Genomic DNA, 19,951 nt, shown 5'->3' on the forward strand with positions numbered 1-19,951 from the left:
GCCAAGTTTCTGGGAAGAAAACAAAAGTCCCAGTGTCTTGGTGAGGGATGTGCTATATTTATGTCTCAACAGTGCAATTACCTTTGCTACCATAAGCCATGTTGCCACTGTCACTGCTTCACTACTGGAGCTGTGACCGTAATGAAATAGACAACCTATACTTAGGCTTGTTTGGCACAAACAACGTCACTTTAAGTTCAGCATTTGAACCTTGTTTGTAAGTCTGAAAATAGAGCTCTGGTTTGTCTGCTTTCATTGTGCCTTAAATCATGACTGACATCTCATCCACCTGTTGTTAAAGTCTATATTTATAGTGAAACCTGAATAAATAAACAGGAGGGAATACAGGAAGCGCGAGTCTCTCCAGCAACTTAATGCTATTCATTTTTAATGCATCCAGGCAAACAAAGTCACATCAGCATGCCATCCACTCTCCCTCTGCCCTCTGCAACCTATTGAACCCTAGCCAGACCAATGCAGTCAGTGGCCAAGTGTGAGAGCCCACTCTTCTCTGTGTTTTTCTTAGTACTTCTTAGACTTAATTCCACCTGTTCAAAGTATGATTTTATAGCTCTAATTATTTCTTCATTCATAGCAGGGTACTTGTCACCAAATGTTACATTTGAAGAAGGTTTTCTTTTGAGAGTAAAGGTTTTCATACTCTTTTGTCTTGTGTCAATGCAGAGGAGGGTGCGAGGAGAGCGAAGGAGGGGTTGAAGAATGCTTGAGTCACCCAGCAGAGGAGGATGATATGTGGGCTCTGACAGGGGAGGGTGGGCCGTGGCAGGCACAGAGCTGTGGGAGGTGCCCTGAGGAATGCCTGGAAGGTGTCTGTGAAGCGTTCTACTGATAATCCTCGACTAAACACAACAATAGATTCAGTCTGATTCATGCCCCGTTGTCTTTTGGGGCCAAAAGAACATCTTAATGCCCATTGACCTTCAGTCCGATCCTGGACCACACCAAGAAGCCCTGAAATAAAGTGCAGATTTATCATGGGACATATGTTCCACATAAGCCTAATAGTCTGTTAAAGTGTACTAGCTGCACCTTTAAACTCTCAGCTCTCTTTGGCACCATGCTTTTTTCACGGTAGCTCTGGATCCTTGAGAGCTGCCTCCTGGGGCTCTGTCCTACGCCCTCTTTATTTTAGCGTGGCTTCATTGATTTGTGATCTTGCACATCTCTGGGATGTGCCAAAAGCTTTATGAACACTGTGGAGGGACGGTACTGACTCACCACAGGCTTTTGGGACTCATTTGTTACTTTTGTTTGACTTAATTGATCAAATTCAGGGAATTATTCCAAGAAATCATTTTGGAAATGTAATTATATGCACTATATGTGTGTCATTGTGGGCAGTGACTTCATATCCTCATTAAGTTGCTCAAAATGTGCACAATGCTAACTTGCATGCAAATAAATCCAAGAAAAAACACAACAATGAACATGAAATAGCTGCTGGACTGATAAGAACTAAAAGATCTTAAACGGTATTTTATTACAGTAAAACAATCTTATATCTTTCCCATCTGCATTTGCATGAATTTGAGGTCAGTTGGTCGGGTGTGTCTGCTGCTTTGTAGCTTCACAGTTTTGGGGGAGAGTCAAATCTGAAAGAGGCTCAGGTTTTGGTTTGGGTATAAGGATATGTACAGAGGCTGTGTGTTTAAAAAGAGGGATTCCCACACATTGTGCCTAACCCATTGGTCATGCATGCCTTGGCTGTGTTTGAACGGGAGGGGCCTCGGGACATTTCAGGATCCTGACCTTGTTTTGTGGGTAATTATTCAGCCATTTGTTAGTGATCAGTTTTGTCCCCGTCCCACGGGTGTTGTCCTGTCATGTCCACACACCACCACTGCACCTGTGTATTTACACTATGAGCTCATTCACGGAAGAGGAACAGAGTCACCTGACAGCACAGCCTGTGTAATCAGCTGTTTATGACAGCAGGCCACAGGCTAAGTGAAGCTCATAGCCTCAGGTTAGTGTGAGTGCAAACACAGAAATACCCCGCAGAAAGTTTCAGGGGAAGAAAAGCAAATTCCATATGGTTTAGAGGGAATGATGATTAACTATGGCCGCATTACATTAAAAATAATTAAATGATCTTGTTATTAGTAGTATAATTATGGAGAGTTTTTTTTTCCATTGTCAGATTATGATTGTGGTAAATCCAGAAAAGTAATAGGATCCCTGACATTGAGTAATATTTCCTAAAATACATTTCTTTAATTGTTCATCAGTGTATTTACTCCTGAACTCAGATATTTTAGTTGGGGTTATACTTATACTGTTGTGGTAATAAACCTTGGGTAGGTCTATGCTCTCTCAGTCCTCAGTAACTGTTGGTTATACACTTTAATATGTTATAGAGCAAACTTTATGTAACACAGTTTATCAAGGCAGCACGAAACAGAGAGAAAAACGATACTCCAACCTGAAAGCTGAAGGTACCTGATCTGTCAGTACGGAGAGAATGGGTGGAGATAGAGAGTGGGAGAGGCTGTGTTTCTTTTTGCCCGGGGAGGGGGGAGGAGAGAGAGGAGGGCTGTAGACAGCGGGGAGCAGAGGAAGGGAGCGCTCTCAGTCTCTCAGATCTCCGGCTGCTGGTGAAGACAACCCCAGCACAAGTGCATTCCTGAGGCAGCCAGCGACGCCGCCAGAAGCCCCGTGTGTGTGTCTCGGACGGATCGCGACACGGAGCAGCCCACGTCCCTCACAGCCACTTCCACTGACTGTGTGTTCTCCCACAGCTGCCCGACCGCCTCTGACCTCTGCCGCACCAGCACGCTCCTGTTAGCACACACTCTTGTGTACGCGGAGCGGCATAACAGGCTCGGCGGCTTCGTCACAAGTGAAGGTTTCAGCCCGGAGAGAGACAACAGGGTGAGGATTTAGAAACGACACGAGGAGGACGAGATCACTGGTGAGACACAACTTCTTTTACTTTTAATGTGTGTGGTTTAATTGCAGACTTGTGTGAACGTTCTCTCCCGTGTGCTACGCTGTCCAACTTCTTATCTGTCAGAACGAATACGGTAACTTTGGACTTGTTGACACTAGAGCTTCTGCGCAGTACCTCAGATAGTTTAAACTGTAAAACACGTTGTCTTGTCTCACATATCTGGCCTCTTGAGTTCGCAAACATCACATACACAGAGACGTCAGAGAAAAGTGCTGGCTATCTGTTACTGTATTCGTCACACTCGCGTCTCTCTTTACCCGGCGCAGGATTAAAGATTAATTAATGGACAAAGTTCGCTCTCTTTCGGTGCGTGTTCTATCCCTCTCCAGCCGCTCTACACTTCTCCATTGCCGGGTGCCGTGCATGTCTAATGCTCCACAGTGCTCTTAAGCCCATTTGACTCATCATTATGCATGGGCTGGCATCTTACTTAGGGTTTTCTCCGCATGCTATCTGTCAGGAAGATAGGGGGAAAACGCTGAGCTCATTAACAGAATGTCCAATCAGAGGCATTGATTAGTCGCCCCCCTCACCACCCCCAGCGCAGGGAGTGATTATTTTCTTTACCGGGTCCATTGAGGGAGTTGAGCAGTTATATATCATGTGCTATCGTGTGTTTAGGTGCTGCTTGTCTTGAGATAGTGTCAGCAGAACAGATGACTTTAAGGGACTGAACTACAACTTGCACTTTCAACTTATCGGTGCTTGAACTCGACACTGATTTATTCTACAGCTTTAGTAATTAGCCAATTTAGTCCAGAAGATAAACAGCTTGTCTTCAAGGGTAGAGCTGCATGAGGGTTTTTATGTTATTATCTGAAATGGAATACTCTTACCTGGCTTACAATACAAATGTCAGGAGGCAGATGTACAAAACTGTATTATTCTTGCTTACATTTCAGCAAATGGACTTTGTCAGATCATTTTTCTTTCTTTCTTTCTTTGGACCACAGTGTAAGCCATGCATTTTAATTTTTTTTCGTTCCTGTCCCGTGCATTTGGGCCTCTAAAAGTCTGTTTGTGTGTGTTAATGTGGCTAACAAAACATCATAATAATCAGGCCATACAAACAAATACTGACTGTCCTTGTATTACTTTATTGATGTAAAAGTAACTAGTGCTAGTGGTCGAATGTTGAATGTTCATATTGCATTTCCAGAAATCCCCACAGCAAATTACCACAGGCTCCATTAACCATATCTCCAGTCTTGTTTGCTTAGCTTCACTTCTCATCATGTTTTTGGGATATTTCTTTTAGTTTCCCTCTTTTAAACATGGACAAAAGCTGATTGTAAGGCGCCAAATCCATCTAATGTCATTCCCCCTCCAAACAAACGCACTCTGGGAACATACTCTATTATTCTTGTGTCACATGCAAGTCTGTCCAAGCCCAGGGAGATAACTCTTGGGATGTTTGATGGGGGGGGAGTCTGTCTCCTTGCTGTGACTTAATTTTCCTGTACCGTTATCAGGAGCGTTCCCAGACTACGGCAAATGTGCTCAGGCCCGGAGGTAATTGAAAAAAGCCTTGTCTTTAAATGATGTTGACATGTATTAGAGGTGAAGTTGGTGTGCTCCCTGCCCCTTCGACCAGTCTGTTGTGTTGTGAGAAATTCCTGCTTTCCGATCGGGTCCATTAAGACTAAACTCCCTCCGTCAATGATAAAAAGATTGATCCGCTCCTCTCCGCGACACATTCACATCCCTCAAAAAGCGGCTACCTCATTTTCCCCCCGGCAGCCCATTTCCAAACCAAATTCAGCCCACTTTTCAATTTATCAAATCTTATTTTCCATAAATCTTTCCACACAAAATTTTGACTGAGGCAAACTACTTATTCCCCCACAGGAGTAAACATGGCAGAACATTATATTAGATGGAGTGTGTTTTTTTCCAAGGATGTTCTTTTGAAACTTTGGCATAGTGCGCAAGTTAAAAGTAAAGTATTTGTTTTATAGTTGTAGTAACTTGAATATGGCTGGTTGATGGTTCATAAATAAATAATCTGGAACTTAGTTTAGTTTGTACTGATTTCCAACCCAAACTAAAAGCCATGTTGGATATAATCGAGTATTTCTATAAATGAACTAGTACTGCATTAGCTACATAAATATGGGCGCGAATTAGTTTTTGAATTGCAAATGTATGATAATTTATTGTCCATACAGAATTATAGAATTACAGCAAAACAGGGATTGGCTGTGAGCCCGGCCTTTTAGGTAAGTCACCTGTTGTACCCGCACAGCCAAAGACAAACACAGCAGACCTGTAGTTTGTCTTCCAGGAGCCTATAATTACCCGAAGGAAGCAGGGGATTTAGTGGAGGAATTTCACTGCGCACTCGTTTTAGCTGTTGCTTTTAAGAGAGACCTGCACATATTTTTGTCCCTCTTCAGACTTAGCCTTCAGGGAGCGCTTTGTTGCAGACTGTGTGAAGCATTGCACTTGTTTTTGTCTTGAGTGAAGCCTTTTAGGGGTTGATTTAGAAAATGTCTGCCGTGGGTCACTGAACACCACACAGTCCCAATAGCGTGAAGCCCAGTGCACACATCAAGAGCTGAATCATACCACCTCGTCGGAGCGGGCCCATGTAAAGGCCCTTCCACCTCTCGGATGCGTGTTTGTAAAGTTCACCTGAGCGAGCGCTGTCACGTCCTGTCAGGGTGAACTTCCTCCAGCCAGAATAGATGTGATCTTTCTGTCACGCTATCAAAAATATAACTTCACTCGGTCATCTGTGTCTTCCACTCTGCTGACATGTCCTGGATGTCTGTTTCACTGTTTGTTCTGGGGTCTCTCACTTTTTTTCATGACTTGTGATTTGATTGCTGTAAACATCACTGCCAGCCCCTTGGGATGGTCATGTGACTGTGCGAATGAGCAGCAGGTTGCTCCCTTGCTCAACCAGCCGTGCTGTGTTGACTCTCCGCACACAGAGCTCTGTGAGCAGTAAATAACATGGTGCCTCCATCAAGGGCTCCGGACATGGGCCAAGAGGGGAGTCAAGACGCCAGACACACACAAACAAAATGTCTGCTCCTATACTCACTCAGAGGTGCTAAATCTAGTGAGGGAATCTCAGTAAGATTAAGTTTTAACAATGGTAAAATATCTGAGAGGAATAGCTGATAATACATCTCTCTTGTTATTTTAGTTATTTAAGACTTGAACAGCCAGCTAACAGCACAATGTTTTATTATTGAATATGATCCAACACTTTTACAAGAGAGAAAGAATAATATGTGCGTCTCAGTTCAGAAATCAAGGATGAAGATTGGTGAAGACGACAGGCTGGCGTGTGTGACAGAGCTGTCCCTTTCCGTGAGATGCTTGATGCTCGACCTGTCAGTGAATATAGATGTGTTTGATCAAGCACATCAAACACACGCACATGTTGCTAAGCATGGAGTTGCGTTTAGAGGGAAAGGCTTCTCCTAAAATCTATGTAGCTCAGTGACATTAAACTTGGATTGATTCAGTCATACTCAAATTAGAATATAATTTTCGAGCGCTCAGCAGTCCCGCTTACTTCGAAGCCTGCTGCGGTTCCAGAAGTAAATTTCACATTCATTTTCTCCCAAGACTTTTCAAAAATGTTAAGAGTTTAAATGTATGACAGAGGCTAAGCAGCTGTTTAGTAGCCAAACAAAGGTTGTTTTTATTCTAAAAACACATTTAAAACTGAGAATTGGGTGAATTGTTTTATTAATGCTTCATAAAGTTATTTTAGACTAAATTATAGTTATTGAGGTCATTTGTTACTACATGGCTGTTTACCCCCTTGGCAAGCTTTAAAACTTTTAATTGTATTTTTTTTCTCGGAAGGTCTATGGGAAAAATGAACAAAGTAGTCGATGGTCAATGTTGAACTCCATTGTATATTTCTAAATAGTTTTGTGATTTGTGATATTTATTACACGGAAAGTGCAGCACAACCAGAGCTTATACTTGCCGAATGAAGCACGTTACCATTGTTTCTTAAAAACCATCAACAAAAAGTCCAAAGCCTTTCATTCATGGCGATGAGCAGATAAGACATATTTTTAGTGTCACGTTACCTCTTTCTCTTCTGCTTGAGAAATGAGCTCTGTGACTCAAACCTGGGCCTTGTTCCAAAAGGCTGCTGCTCCTCCTTCTAAATGTGGGGCACCGACTGCTTCAGGTTTCAGACAGATAACTTGTACACTTAAATCTCATGAGTCTCGGGGGTCCTTGTTCTCACTTGTGTTTGCAGACAGATTATACATGCGGAAGATGTCAGAGGAGGAACTCATTGTTGAATCGAAATTACAATGTTTTCATATTGGCATTTTTAACCGCGTACATTGTTATTCTACATTTAGAGATTGGGTGTCTTTTAGTAGACAGTAAAGTAATTGGTCCTCTTGGGGTACAAAGCTTGCATTCCCTTCCACTTAGATCTCTACAGACTATTTTAAGTAAGTTTAGCAGTGAATATCGTTTTTTTAAAATTCATTTGGTTTTTACATGTGTTAAAATGATACTGCACATTTTATTAGTCATCATATGTGTTTAAAACATGTTTGAAAATTGTTAAGCTTGTACAATATTTATGTTTTTGAAATATTTTGAAAGAATATGTGGTACAACGCAATGAAAACCCTAAAAGTCCGTCTCAATCTCGTTGGTGTCGTTCCACATCCGGCCCTGAACAAACGCTGTGCCATCTCGTCTCTGCTTAAGTGCGGTTTCCATGGGGGTAGCTCACTTAGCTCAAATGTAAACTCCACAACAGCGGCCCCGACACCACTAAGCCTCTAATCTACATGTGTGCTAATGGCTTCTTGTGTATGTTTGTCTCCACGCCACACGTCACCTTGGTGATCTGACTCCAGACCTAAATGTCCCAGAGGAGCGCTCCTTGGATATAGGCAGTCCACTATAAATCAGCCCCGTCCGTCCCGAATGTCCACGCAGCCTTCGTCCCCCCCGTGGAGAGCCCGGGCCGTTAGTCTTCCTCGGAGTAATGACAGGGGGAGAGTTGTGTGAGACACTTTGCCGTCAAACCTATAAATCAGACAGATACGGAGGCCCACCCTCTCTGCAGCTCAAGAGCCACATGCAACACAAACAGATTCCACCCTTAACTTTCCAAGTGGGATTAGCACTGAGATACCGCAAGAACTGCTGTTCAAACAACACGGTGTGCACAATAAGATTAGTGTTATTGTTATTAGGTCATGTGTTGTGTTCTTCCAAGGAGTTATTAATTTGCTTTTCATATCTATGCAATAAAGAAAAACAAAAAGTAATGTAAGGTATTCGGCTACTCTGAACAGAAAGATACAGCATTACCCACGCAAAAGACTTACAATAGAACATTTCATATTCCATCTTGTGTATCAAAAGCACACTTGAATCCACATTTGTCTGTTTTGTTGAAGTGGAATGTCAAAACAGAATTGAGTGCAGATGGATGCAGATTAAACATCCTCAATAATGTGCTTGCTTTCTATCCCTAAATTAAGCTTCAAAATGTATTCCAGATCCATAAAGTTGATCAATGCATAATGATCAACCTCAATGAGTTGACTTAGACCTACATTAGTCTTCCTTTACATTACAAACCTATTATAAACAGTGTGTATCGCTCGTAGCTCTCTGTGTGCATTCCACAAGCATGTCTCATAGAACATCCAGTCAATTCTCACACCGCTGCATTTTTGTCGAATGATTAAGGTTTATTGTAAGCGAAGGACAATATCTTATCTCTCGTACAGTCTACATGACCTGATACTGCCAGGTCCTACGCACCAAAACGCCATTCTTTTCACTCCGTGTTTACTTGGATCTCTCCTCTCCAAGGGCCGAGCATGTACGAACTCCCTAGGTAAATATCAGGTGTGCGTGTGGGAGGAGCTGTTTTCCATAGCTCAGACTTGACCTTCACCGTGGAGTTACAGGTTAATCTGTACAGCCCGTGGCACCTTTTTTGTGTGTCTCAACTCCCTGGCAGCGGTTCAAGGAATGTCACCGTCCGGAATTTAGGTTTTAGTTTCAAAGTTAATCAAAAACAGCATGAGAACAGGAGCGCGTCGGGCTGTTTTCCGCTGACCTCCCCATGCCGTGTTCGTGACCCCAGAAAGATGTCTTAAAAAGAAAGCTCGCTGGGCCTTTTTACTTTGATCTGTAAAAAAATATTCATTCACAGCAGCTATATGTTTAGTTGAAGTCATATATTTCTTGAGCAATGTCCATCCCTGCTCAAGAATGTGCACCTGCGCTCTCCCGTTTCCAGAACTGCCTTCACCTCACACTGAACTTGGATGTATTTTCTTCACTGTAAACTGGAGATGTTTTCCCCCCGCCCTTGTTTTTACCGATACTTGCAATCACGTTTTCAGAAAAATGTACGCACGCTGACATTTTCCCCTGGGCACGTTAATGGCGACGTTCCCTCCAGTTCGGACAAGGACTCTGTTGCATATTGCATCATTCTTTTCTTGTATATAAAAAATGACGAAAATTCTGCCGTTGGCCAAGTCCCTAAAATAGGCCTTTAGCTCACAATAGGTTGCGTTCACATTGCAGGATTTGATGGTTGATGTCACAATTTCCGATGGAAAGCACGGCCCATTAAAAATCTCTTAACGTATCATCCATAAACGTCGAGCAATATCATTATTACTTGTTTTGGATTGGCTCGTCGAACCATGTCAATCTGATGTACTTTCAATGATGTCTTTGGTGTTGAATAATGACACTATGTTTTGAAGCTATTGCGCAAGAAACATTTACCTTTTGTTTATTTTTATTGACAGAGAAGATGTCAAACTTTGGACCAGATTTTGTTTATTGTGGCTCAGTATTTATAGGGATGAAAAGTTGATTGTTGTCAGTCAAGTGGACTTAAAGCTTTAAGATTAATATGGAAGCTTAACAAATAATGTGAATGAATGGATATTTCTTGCAACAACAGTACATTTCTCATCGAGTTTTCATGTTACTTTGGCAGCAGTGCAAAACTTCCATAGAGATGCATTAGCAGAGTCACTACTGGTAAATAAATCAAACAAAATGTTGTATTTAGCATCCTAAAACTTCAATCTGTTTAACATTAGGCTTAATGAACATTCTGAGCTCTATTGAACCTTCATTTTTATATGTATACAATGAAGAATGAACCAAACTAAGGACAGGCCGACTTTGATACACCACAATAAACAGAGCAACGTTTACACTTTTGACTTTATCTGATATAGACAGCCGTAAACGTTTAGGTTACCGGTAAATAAGGTTTGAAAGTTAAGGGTAAATCCGCCTTTTGAATGTGTTTGTTTTACCTTCACACATGGCACCAAACATTTACAGGATGACCCACTTATGCTACGTTTGCTGGATAGTACATATTTTCTAAACTTAGATATGAAAACAACTTAAACTGCAAGTGAAAATACTATAAATAACATGTCCTGGTCATTTTTAGCCCACTAATTTAAACTCGCACTCTCTGGAAATTGCTCCCTTTAAATTAGTGGCTTTCTTAAACATCACTATTATACTTGAGTCAGACTGTCTCGGTGTGTATTTTGAGTGCTGGAGAATAGTATTTCGGCAGCGTAATAACCCGAATATGTTTCCCTGTCACTCTCAGTCTCCAGCTGCCTACTTGATGCTACTTAAGGTGTGCATTATCCAGTAGGTTTGTTGCTGCGTTTGACTTTTTTTTTTTGCTGGGAACGGGGCAGACTTCTCCTTCCGTGGCAGGTTTTCGCTGACTCAGGTTGGGAAGATATAATTACACATGGGTGCCCGTCATCCGGCTGACAGCTTTCATGCCCAACAATGCCAACTTCCGTGCTCGGCGTTAAGCCCCCGGACGGCCAAGAGCGCTCGTCTCTGAACTGGAACCTTTTGCGAAGTTTTTGTTTCGTTGTGGCCTCTGTGGTTGGTGAGTCAGCGCTAACACGTTGGTAATCCACACGCATCTACGCACCGGTCAAAGGAATGCAAATGTGTGAGCCGGCTATTCACTTTCATCGGTAAGTAACCCGGAAAACCTGGATTTATGTTATTTTTGTCTCTTTTTAAAGTGATATACCGTATTTTCTGGACTATAAGTCGCTTTTTTCATAGTTTTGGCCGGGGTGCGACTTATACTTATATTTATACTTATATATTTATACTCCGGAGCGACTTATATGTGATATTATTTGTTATTTTCACACTTGCAACCGCATTTCATACTCCAGTGCATCTTATATACGTTTTTTTCTTCTCTATTATGCATTTTTTGGCTGGTGCGACTTATACTTCGGAAAATATTATTTTCTTCTTCTTTTCACATTGTAATTTTTTGCAGAATAAGCATACAGTACAGGAATATCCTCTCAAATGACAGGTAGTGCAGACTTATGAATGAAAACTTTTGATTGTCTTGAGATGGCTGTAGTCTGCCTGGAGAATGTGCACTTACATCAACCTTACTGTCATTGAAAACTGGATGAATAAGCTTATAATTTGGCATTCCACGACTGGAGTATAAACACAGGTTTTGTATGAATAGGTCATAGCTGTGTAAACTCTTGCTTGTTTGGGTGTGTGCTTCCTTTCAGTGAAACCTTAAAGTATGCCAAGTGAGATTTGTCATTGATATGAGAACAATATGTTTTACTACCTCTTTTCTTTTCTTCCATTTCCCTCACCTTGTCTGGCATGGTCTGACCCAGGTTACCATCTGGCTGCGCAGTGATTTGTGGATTGTGGAATTTCACACGGGAATATAGTTTACCGAGCGTGACGGCAGCGATAGTGACAGCCACAGGTGAAGAACGCTGAAGATTGGACATTGATTTCCTAAACGTTGTGTGATGTTACTTCAAACAGAACCTGGCTGTGGCCGAGACATTTTGTATGGTTGATGTGTGAACAGACTGGATGTAGGTTATTGGTCAGGGAAGTGGCAGCAGTTTGTGGAACTAACTGTTTCAGGGCCTTAGAAACAGAAAATAGATTCAAACATTATTAGTTGAGGTGTAAGCATTCGACACAAATGTCTGTAAAACATATCAAAAAGTGCAGAAACATCACGTTATACCCTTTTAAGTTTACAATGTAACTTTTTTAAATGTTTATGTTTAATCAGCTCTTTTTGTATCATTTTTATTTACTTAAAGTTGCAGAATATTCAGAATGTGCATGTCTTCATCTTCACTTCTCATTGGTATACATTTCTAAAGCTCATAATGCTAATTTGCTAATATGGCAAAAAACACTTATCCCATAAAAAAAAAAAAAATGAAATGAGTTCAAAAGGTGCTTTTTTTTCTTGCAGCCGTTAACTGTATTAAAAAAACCGTACACCAGGAATACAACTTTAAGATTTGACTGAAGAATAGTCTAGTTTGATGCTCCAAAGTTGACAAAAACATCTCCTTGAGTAATAAGTAAGTAAGCATAAATTGTTCTGTCACTTTTTAGCCACCACTGTGCCAGCCTAAGAGCTTCTGAAACAACAAGAGTAAGACATGTTGCTAAAATACAGCACTGAATGAAATATTAGTTTAATTTGGTTGGTGGTTAATTCTTATTTACTACTAAAACTGTTTTGGTGTCAACTGCAGCTTGAGATTAGCAATTAAAAAGATTATATTGGCTCGGCTTACTCTGTTGGAATAACTCCTACAAACATATTTGTCCTTGGATCAAACCGTGTCCCCTGTATTAATGGCGGCTGATCCCTTCTCATTGAGATTTCACACTTGGATGAGCCAGTTATTACAATGGGAAAAGCTGCTCTGACAAAACCCATATGCAAATCTCAAGACCAAAGCTTATTAGGCCCGAGCGCCACAAGCTGGCGAGAGGCCTATTAATCTCGTAAGGCCGTGCAAAGCACGGCTGCGAAAGTGCGCACGTAGTGCGCACGAAATCGAGCGCGAAGCGCTCGCCCACTTCCAAACACTCACTAACGCACTCCTTCACTCACGCACGGCCCGTGCATACTAATTAGTAGTAGGAAAATGGAACATTACCGTTGTAAACGGGCGAAGCCCGTGCAAAAGTGCGCACTAAACGAGCACTTAACATTGGGATGACGACAGCACTCATTTGCGCTAAGTAGCTCACGAATACGTTCCCCATCTCTTGCATGTTCCGTGCATATAAGCATGTAATGCAAAAATTGAACATTATTACTGTAAAGAGGGCCAAAAACACAAAGTGGGCGGAGCCCACTCAAAATTAACGAAAGTACCCGTCAGTGACCAGGGACCCACACCATGAGGTAGGAAAGCGCTCGCTTTATGATATTTGAAAAATGGGAAACATTGTTTTCGCATCGGAATATTATTCTTTCTTCTTCTTCTTCTTCTTCTTCTTCTTCTTCTTCTTCTTCTTCTTCTTCTTCTTCTTCTTCTTCTTCTTCTTCTTCTTCTTCTTCTTCTTCTTCTTCTTCTTCTTCTTCTTCTTCTTCTTCTTCTTCTTCTTCTTCTTCTTCTTCTTCTTCTTCTTCTTCTTCTTCTTCTTCTTCGGACCAACCCCCCTATTTTTCACCCAGTGAACATTGACAAAAAGTCACAAAAATTTGCACATCTCTAAAAATCGTGCCTCTCTACATTCTGGCTATTTCCCTTTTCTAAAATAAAAAAATTGGCGCGTCAGCGCCCCCAAATGTACCAAAAATACATTGAGAGATGGGAAATGACCCTAAAAAAAATCTGATCGTAGAATCATGAAATTTGGTGACAAGAGAAGTAAAAAATATTATTACGGCAACGCCGTCCGCCCAACCAAATGTCGGCCATATTGGTTCAAAAATGGCTAAGCATGACTCGGAGTTTTTCCAAATGTCGTACTTTTACGAACTCCTCCCAGGGCGTTGGTTCTAAAAAGCTGAAATTTGGTGAAGTGGGACATCAAAAGTTATTCAAATTACATTGATACTTGTCACGGTCTCTGTGCGGCGAAGCCGCAAACTTTAGCTAGAATTTCAGAAATCTCCCAAATTTAACATTTCTGCCGTTTGCGCAGATAAAGTCTGAATTGCGTCAAATTAGAATCAGTTGTTAAACTCTTTGCCCTAAACCTGCTTGAAGTGAAATAAATTAATTTGGATCCACAGCGCCCCCTACAGATTTTGTATGGAGGTTAAATGTTTAGTTTTGCGAAATTATATGAAATTTGACACACAACTCAATTTTAGCATCCCCATCAAAAAAGTCAATGAGACCCATGTCATAATTGTTATGGCTTTGCCGTAGCGATGACCAAAACCTCCCATGTTATTCCAATGGGGAAATCGCCAGAACGTGTTTACACTTTATACTTTCACAAACTCCTCCCAGGGCGTCAGCCCTATTAACCTGAAATTTGGTGAGACTCATCTTCAGGACCATCAAAAGGTATCCACATTTTTATTCAAAAAGTCACGGTCTCTGTGCGGCAAAGCCGTACATTTTGCCAAGAATTCAAAATAAAATAGCTTTTTGAATGGTAAAATAAAGAGGAGAAGATGTGACAGCGTCACAGATTCAGCAGTAGGCGTAATAAAAGGACAATTGGGGCGCGTTAGCGCCCCCTCCTCTTGCAGCGTGGCGGCGGCGGCGTGGCGAGGGCCGATCATTGCCGCTTGCGGCTTTAATTATAAAGTATTTCCGACTCCTTTCGCGCTGTCATTAGCATGTCAAAAGAGCAGTGACTGATGGAAGAGCAACATTTCGGTCCATACTTCAAGATTCAGTCAAGAATTCGGAGGTTGAATTAAAGAAGGAGGAAAAACAGGAAAAACGAGATGTTAAGAACAGAATTATCAACTTATACCCTTATTTCAAAGTTTACAACATGACATTTTTTATTTTGAATCAGCTCTTTTTGTATCGTTGTTTAGCATAATGTAAACTCGTGTTCAAATTTAGCATGTTTTACGGTAAATTATAACTTCCAACAGCTGCAAAGAAAAGGTTTTATTTCCTTATTTACACCAAACATATACAAGCAATAAAGGGGACGCTTTGTTTTGTTGTTTTTTTACTGCCTTTTCATACCCAATAAAACGTTGGATTGATGAACAAAACCACCACCACAGAGTTAACGTCTACACTGCAAAGTCAAAAGCGTGTAATATGGTGCCCCGCTTGAAGCTCGTCTGATGTCTGATCCGGTTTCCTCGCGCCTCTTACGGACCACTCCCTGCTTTTGTAACCGCAGGCACCAAAACCCCTGCTTGTAATGTCTTTTCTGCTTGCACGTGAAATTTAAAGCCCGACAATATATAGAGATACTTTTCATGATAATTGTCCTGCAACATCTGTTCTTCAGAGGCAATGCGTCTGCGTTGTAAACGACACCTTTCCGCTAAAGAATACACCCCAGGACGTAGGTAATTCATGCAGATGTCTGTCAATAAAAGTGCTTCAGTTAAAAAAAAGATAAATGTTACTTTATGAATTTAAAAGAAGAGAAGTGGGGCGCGTTGTTCTCAAGGGGCAGACCGCTACAAAAGTGCTGGATAAATTGAAATGCCAAAAAGGTGAAGGCAAATGAGTAGGCGTGTTATCCGACAAAGGAACCATCTTTGTTTTATTCGTTTTATTCGTAACACATGGATGCCTATAAAAGGTTGGGCAGTGGAATCACCCGGCGATGCCAGGGGCCACAAAAATCCACCCGAAGTGAGGCAATGATGTCTCTTCAGCGACACCCGGCTGCTCTGTGCCAGCGCGTTACTGGCTTTTAGCGCGCTTGACTGTCCGTGCCAACCTTGAGCTTAGAGCCAGAGAGGGCACAACTGTTTTGATTGTTTCCCCGTCATCTCGCAGACGCTTCTATCTGCCCGTCTGTTTTCACGCTGATAGGAGCAGTTTTGTCCACTCCGATATGATAAGGCGTTTCACCGCGGGGTCAGTTTGTGTGTGTGCAGCTCCGGGTCACGTCACGTTGTCAGCTTTTGTCTCCCGAAGCAGCGTGTCCGCAGAGATAGTGTAATGGCGCGAGGCTGCGGTGACCTCTTGTAAGGATACGGCCTAAATGGAACATCTGCTGACAATTGCAAACACTTCACGTCAAGCCATTTAGCCGTTCCCCTGTCATGAAACAAAAGTGCTTTGTGTAAATCGGTCGCAGGAGGGAAAATATATTGGAAGCGTGAAAAAATAAATAAAAAAAAAGACATCTGGTTATTGTTTAGAGGTTTTTTTCTTTCCGTTTCTCATTAGTTTGTCAGATTTGGAGAAACGGCACGCAAACAAAGAGAACGAAAATAACCATCTGACTTGTTTCCAATTGCCTCTTAGATGACAACGTGACCCTCCAGGGCTACTGTAGCATTCCAAACAAGTGTCCAATTTGTATTCGATACACCGGTGGAGAAACGTGGCCTGTTTAGATTACAGGATGACACGAAAGTACTGTTCATTCACAGTTTGCGGTTGTCAATTGAAAATGAGACGCAGTTCAAGTCAGTGCGATGTGTTGTTTATACAGAAAAATATCACAATAATGGCTCACATTGAAACTCCTGAACTATCTAACCTTAAAGCCTGATAATCCCTGTAAAACACTGTATTAAATGTACAATATACAATCAATTAAATGCCAAATGGTATATATAATGAGCCATAGATTATGATTATCGTACTGCAATACTTTAAGAAAACATTACCCACTTGAGCAAAGAAAATGTCCTTACGATGAATATTGACCCCCAAAAATGTTGTTTTATCTTTCATTTATTTGAAAATATTTCAGTCTACTAATTATCGTGGCAGGGCTAAATTCACCTTATGATAGAAAAATATATTTTAATTCGAAACTAAAAGGTGTCCCTTGAATTAGACTTTCAAAAGAGGTCTTTCAAGGTTCCATCTTTAACTTTCACACATCATTCCTTTGATTTAGTTTCAGTAAACATCTAAACTTTGACATATAGCATATATATATATTTCACTGTCCTCCTCGACTCCTCGTCCCTGTCTAAATCGCTCCGTCTATTCGCAGCCTGACACTGGGCTCAGTCACAGGGCCACGGAGACAAGTCAGATCCTGCCCGGCGTGTCCCCAGGAGCGTGACGTTAACCACCCCTACCTTGATTCCTATCCGCGCCTGTTATTGAGGGGATGGCAGGCAGAGGAAGGCCGCGACAGGGTGATGAAAGACGCAGAGGGGGTTAGCGGGATGGATGATGAGCGGGGAGACATCCTGCTCCTTCCTCCAATACGTCCACTCGCTCTTCATCTGTCAGTCCAAGAATGATTCAACAGAGTGCTACTTAGTTTGTCTTACTCACTGTCAGTTTTCCGTCGGTCCATCAGATGTTTACATGCGGAGAAACCTGGACTGTACTCATAGCTCAAGAGATTATATAACACTTTGTATGCACTGCTGCGGTTTATTTCCCTGTTTTTAAAGGTTAATATAGAGTTTACTGTCCTGTGTAACTTCTCTGGAGAGTCCACTACATGCTTGTCTCTGAGGAAGTGTTATTAATGCCTACAAATGTTTTCTTTTTAATGTTTTTAAGTATGCTTTCAAAAAAACAAGCATTCTTATTGTCTCCACAATCGCCACAGATCTGACTTGGCTGGGTGGCATCACCTGCTTGTCTCCATGGAGATAGATAACATTCCAGACAAAGCAATAACATTTCCAGAATTTGAATTACTTTTATTCATCCTCTTGGGGTAAGTCTTTTCGTTACAGGCATTCAAGGGAAAAAAAGAATTGATAAGTGGAGTTACCGTACGACTGACCAGGCGAAGAAAGAAAGTGTTCAGAAATAAAAAGCTAAATTAAGTATCAGTATCAGCAGTAAGAATAAAATACTCAAAATCTGTCATTAAAAAAAGTGCAAATGACAGAGTAGAGTTACCGTACTACAGTATTTCTAGAAATATTAATTGTAAAAGTTCAATCTTATAAATTGGACACTCAAAGTCTAACCAGTGTAACCAGCTTAGGCAGTCATTATTATATTTAAGTCCTAACAAAAGAGACCTAAAAGACATATAAACACCTGAATTTAGACAGAGGTAGATTATCTAAGAGCATCTCTTTGCTGGTCTTATAAGATTTAAGATTTTTGCTTTAAATTAAAAAAAAAAAAAAAACAGTATTATAATTCATTTGATTGTAATATACTGTGTTATCTGCATCATCCAGGTCATAGTGCAATGAGAGAAATGTTAATGTTATGCTTTTGTCAGAAGTTCTTTTCCTTTAAAACACAAAACACTACCGCGCCTCTTCTATATCATCCCAAATAAACTTGAAATTGGATATTAGATACTAGAATGATTCAGACAGCCTCTAAAATGCTATATCTTTGGCCATTACTCATGCAGCGTTCTGAAACACAGTCCGAGCAAAAGTGCCTTGGGTCTTCTGGGGCAAAAGGAGGTGGGAATTGGGATGTGAGTTTCTATTTTAAGGGACCGGTTCTTGCCTGCGGTGAATGGCTACGAGTTTTGGCGATTGTCACATGGACAGAACTAGTAAAGTTTAAGTCCCTAATTTGTATACCCGGGCTGTCCTCTCAACATGTGCAAATGATTCGTCACTATTTGCATGTTAACTCTGCTGAATGCTTACATAATGTCATAGACTTCTTGGAAAACTTTTGATTAATTGGGCCCAGAAATTTTCCTCGCTTCTATGTGAGATATTTTCAGCCTCGAAGATTGGAACTAATTTCACGAGGAGTTTTTCGATAAACTCGCTGAAAGATAAGCAGTTGGAAGCGAATAGATGGACACGAGGAGATAAACTATTTGTCACTGCACTCATTTGCACAATAATGGATATGAAAATGACAGACGCTTATAGTTTTTGGTTGTGACTGGTGGAAGTGCTGGTGGAAACTAGCTTTGCCTTAATCTGGTGTGAATCGTCTCTTTTTTAATATGAGAATACGTGTCCTTTTAAAAAAAAGAAAGAATAAAAGAATAAACTAAACATGTGTTACACACTCCTAGCACTTGTATTGTTCAACCTAAATGGAAAAATGATACTTCAGTCAGTTTGTGTCTCTGTTTTATTTCCTGTGCTATGGACCATGCTTGGATGACAATAATAAAGGGCGTCCCATTAAACTTTTGGGGTAAACAACAGGTCACGCAATCAGTTGAATGAGAACTGCCTGTCCATTCAAGACGGATATGTTCCATTGCACTTCATTTAAAACCGCCACATTCTTCACGAAGCACTTTGAAATTACATTTGGGGGGTGCAACCGAATGAAAAATTCATCCGCACAATTTATTTTAGTTAATTTGCTAAACTTTAATTAACCATGCCCCAGTGGGATTCTTGCTGTATTGCAAATCGTTTCATCAATGTGTACAGAAGTTGCGCACGTGACGTTACAATTGCGGCGTTCTCCTCCGGTGAGTATCTGTTACCTTTACTCACAAGGGGCTCTGACACAAGCTGGTGATATGCTTTCCAAGTATGACGTTTCAGTCTGAGTTAAAGGTCCCTTGTTACGCGGGGCTGCGGGCGACTCCAGACTCCACGGACACGGATCAGGATGTCTCGTTCCCAGCCTTGTGTTGACTGTGACAGAGAAATGGAGGGAGGGAAAGAGAGAGAAAGAGAGAGAGAGAGAGAGCAATAGACAGAAACCTGAGACTCTCCTGCAGGCCTGTTTGTTTCCTGTTCGTGCACATTATCACATTTCAGGAGGGACAAGCACAAAGCATCATGGGGGACTGGCATTCTTCACTACTGCGCTGTTAATGTACAAGTGTGGGAATTAGGAGGTTCGCTTATTAGAAAATAAATAATAATGATAATTCTAAACAATGGAAAGCATACTTTTGTAACAAATTGAATGGTATTTAATTAGAATACTTGTGTATACATGTGAATGGAATCTTATTAAATTCTCAATAACAGAACTCACATACTTTATGTCCGACCGGGACTGAATTGTAGGGGTGTAGGCGTCTAAAGAAAGCCCTGTCGATCGATTAGACTGAAAAGGCTGCGTGTCATAAGATCTCAAAACTATTAAGGGTCTTTAT

General features: G+C 41.2%; 1 protein-coding gene across 2 annotated transcripts in view; it reads left to right on the top strand.

Moving 5' to 3' along the window:
* rassf7a (Ras association domain family member 7a) overlaps positions 1 to 19,951 on the top strand; it is a 38,757-nt gene that overhangs the window by 9,642 nt on the left and 9,164 nt on the right. For both annotated transcript variants that reach the window (XM_072434499.1, XM_072434498.1), the window contains one exon: positions 2,760 to 2,932. The gene's annotated coding sequence lies outside the window, so the exon portion shown is untranslated. The remainder of the gene's footprint in view (positions 1 to 2,759; positions 2,933 to 19,951) is intronic.

The sequence above is a fragment of the Eucyclogobius newberryi genome, unplaced genomic scaffold, assembly GCF_026437365.1.
Source record: "Eucyclogobius newberryi isolate DKJ021-1_F unplaced genomic scaffold, fEucNew1.0.hap1 SCAF_7, whole genome shotgun sequence".
Taxonomy (NCBI): Eukaryota; Metazoa; Chordata; class Actinopteri; order Gobiiformes; family Gobiidae; genus Eucyclogobius; species Eucyclogobius newberryi.